Genomic DNA, 3,702 nt, shown 5'->3' on the forward strand with positions numbered 1-3,702 from the left:
CCCGAAATCACATACGTGCGCTCGGCACAAACAACCCAATCTATATACATAAAAATGGAAGTCCACAAAATCGTTGTGTCGTATGGACTCAGTTAATATTGAAAACATACTCTAGATATTTTAAGAGGACCTTCAGAAGTTTCCCTGGTACCCCCCCGGCACACGAGATCGACGATTCCGCTTCTAGATTTTAAACATTCAACGATTTTACGTGATTTTTGCCTACTTCGTTGTTATTGTCGATGGATGACGATGCTCGATGCTGCTCATGAATCACTACGGAGACCTGATCTCGATTCTTTGGCTCCTTCGGAATGGGTAGAAGAGCTCCTCCAGAATGGGCGCCTCATTCGTAACGTTCTAGCAGCGTACCTACTCGGCGCACGAGATCGTGATTTTTCGGTGCTCTCCGTCTCTGAGTTGATTTCAAGCTGCTTCTAATCTATGCCTGATTGAGTTTATCGGAACAGAAGATTGTTTCCAGGCTCCTTTGGAACGGGTGGAAGACAAGACGGTCTTCTGGAGCCCACTTCTGGGTGGGGAATCATTTTCAGAATAGTTTCATCAGTGCGGGCTGGTAACGGTTATCAGTTGTCCTCAGAGCAGGGGAAAATCTTCCTTAAGTTATTTCTTCTTCTTCTTCCTCTATTCTTGATTAGGAGGCCGACGAGGACAATAATCAAAAACGGGAGGCTAGGAGGAGAGTAGGGGAGGAGTGAAGAATGGAGGAAACATATATGGGGAACGAGACGAATGAGAAATAGTAGGAGATCCGAGAGCAGAGGAAGAACGAGGAAGAAGGACCAAAGAGCTTAAGAAAAGGCACGGGAAAGAAGTACCAACGAGGTAAAAAAGATAAAGAAGAGAAAAATGACAGGGACGGAAAAATAGCAGAAATTCAGGGAGAGGGAGCGGGAACAGGTATCGAGAAGTGATTGGAATGTGTGAGACAGGGGGGGATGAGAACGGGAAAAGAGGAGGCAAACGCTTACGATATCATGAGAAACGGGAGCAGAGGAGGGGATTAAAACGTGGATAGAAAATTGGAGAGATATGGGAAATGAGAAAAGGGTGTAACGGGAGGAGTGGGGACATCTGAGAGTAGACGAGTAGCGGGGCAAATACGACGAAGGGACGGGGAAAAACAAGGGAAAAGTATGAAATGATAGAAACGGACGAAGTGTGGGGGAGGTACAGAGTGACTCGGAAAAGAAGCACACGACAGAGGGGAGAGGAGGGTAAGTGGAAAGAAGAGGGACTGAGCAGACAATTGGGAGAATTGAGGAGATCCGGGAGGAGAATAGAAACGAGGAAATGAGAGTGACGGGAGCCAAAACTGAGAGCAGCAGAGAAACGGGAAGAATCGGGGTAGTGGAGAAAAGGGGAAAGCCGGGGGAAACAAGGGAAACGAGGAGGAGAAAGAAAATGGGGAAATATCTGATCCAGGCGGAGAGAGGGGAGACACGAAGGTGAGAATAGTGTGAAAGAAGGAGAGATCGAAGTATAAAAGGGGAACGGGAAGACGAGAGGATCGGGGGGTGGCGGATAGACGGTTGAGCGAGGAAAGTAAGGAGGAGAAGGGAGGACACAGGGAAGTGGGGGATGATGTGAAAAAGTCAAGGGTTAGTGAAGGAAGAGAACCAATTCTGAAGAGCAAACGAGAGGGAGCCTGAAGGGCGACCGGGAGACGAATAGAAGAGGGAATGTGTGGAGCAGCGGGAAAAAAACAGAAATCGTGACCGCGAAATTAGGTACGGGTAGAGATCAGAGGTTCTGGAGCAGAGAGAAGAAACTCGGATACTAAGGGACAAGAATCGAGGGAGAGGAAGTTCTATTGAAGCGAAGAGACGAGCTGGGAATGGCCAGATCTTGACAACGCCACTGATTTCTAGATTTTGTTCGTCACGATCTTAGAATAAACATTTATATAGATACAATGTAAGCCGCAGCGCAGCGCGGCCGGGCACGCTGGTAATATAATACAGCTAATATCGGGATGGAAATCTCTGTGTGCCGTCTCTTTGACCCGGGGAGCTGTCAACAGACACACGACTAGTCTACTCTCGCATGGCTCCGACGATGAATGACATTGTCGCTAATTTAATCAGCTTGGATCGCGTGAGAATAAATCACCCGAATCCTCGATTTTCCTGGGAGTTAGGATCAACGCTGAAAATTCTCCGGAGATATCCTGCTCGAATCCAGCCGGACCGCACTGATATGCGTGGACAGGGGCCACGCACGCTCTGTGCATCTCCGAGCTCTTCCATGAGTTCCACAAATCTTTCCCGCTAGGCTTGACCCGGGAAGGCTTCGCGCCCCGTGCGCCGCTCTATGCGACCTCTCTTGACGAAGTTTTAATTGTTCCGCGGTACTCAACTTGAAGCTCACTTTTCTCCCGGTAACGAGGAGCTCGTTCCGCAGAAGAAACAATTCTGAGCTTTCCGCAGAATGAATCCGAGCATGCGCGTGCAGATGAGGAGCCGGAAGGCACGAGATACCGACTTCAATTTGCATCACAATTCGCGCAAGCGAGACGGCGCGGCGTAGAGCTCGACGATATGAAGAACGAGCATGTGGGTTTACATGTACTGCTTTATGTCTTTAATTACCCGTCTTCCGAGACGGCTCGAGAGCTCTCCACGAGCGCGATATCCAGGGCATGCCCGGCCCTTGCTAGAACCTCCAAGGAGAGTCAACGTAATTCACTATAACAACAGAGTCATGCTAGCGATAGCGCCACCAATCTCGCTAGACGTCGAGTAATTTAGTTTTTCTTTGTTCGTGCGGCCGCTTTTTGATCTCGTCCAGTGAGACTTAATGAGAACAGGGAAGCAGAAAGGACTTCCTGAGAAGCATTAAGCGCTGAGAGCTGGATCCCACCGGGATTGGGAGAGACGCGGAGGAATTTCATCGAAGACATTTTCCCTCCAGTTGAACTCGTGCGGGAAGCTCTCGAAAATTCTCAGAAGCCCCCAAACTCCTCGGGAAGAAATTCATGTTCTCACTCGCTGCCCCCAATTAAACTAAGTGTGTTTCTAACATCTACACTTTCCGCCGAAGCTGGTCGCGATGACGGGCAGATTATTCATGCAAACACGAGTGAGCAAAGAGCCCCTCTGCACTTATCCAAATAAACAAAAGCATAATTGAAGGTCTGACTCGCAGGAGATTACTAGGTGAACGAGCACAAATATTCGGAGGGCGGACTCGACTCCGGGGTCGCCGCCGGTCTTTCCGGAAGCTTGTCTGGCTAGCAATTAAACGCCCTCGCCCCTACCTTCGACGAAAGCAGACAAAAACTGCGCCGGGTCGGCTCTCAAAGAGCTCAACTAAGTTTTCTCAAAGGTTTGCCCGCGAGCTAAGCCCGTTTTTTTTCTTACTCAGTGGACGAACTTTGCTTGCAGAACGGGGAATGATAGAGAGCCCTCTCCATTATCCTGGTGGCGCGGCGATTGGAATCTTATTGGAATTACCCCTGGATTGGTCGAGCTACGAGTTGCCTTTTTGATGAGGCCTTCTTGGAGAGCGTGTACTCAGCATGGCAAGCAGGCCAATCTCAAGCGGGATGGAGCCAGTCACTCGGCTATGGCTATGTGAGGCAGCAAGCCAACCAACTATCAGGAAGCCCGCCGGATGGCTCGCCGCTAATGCTCACAAGGATCTGTGCCACGTTGGCTTTGTCCTGTTCACCCAAATAGC

This window comes from Galendromus occidentalis, unplaced genomic scaffold (genome assembly GCF_000255335.2).
Source record: "Galendromus occidentalis unplaced genomic scaffold, Mocc_1.1 scf7180000077442, whole genome shotgun sequence".
In the NCBI taxonomy this organism is placed as follows: domain Eukaryota; kingdom Metazoa; phylum Arthropoda; class Arachnida; order Mesostigmata; family Phytoseiidae; genus Galendromus; species Galendromus occidentalis.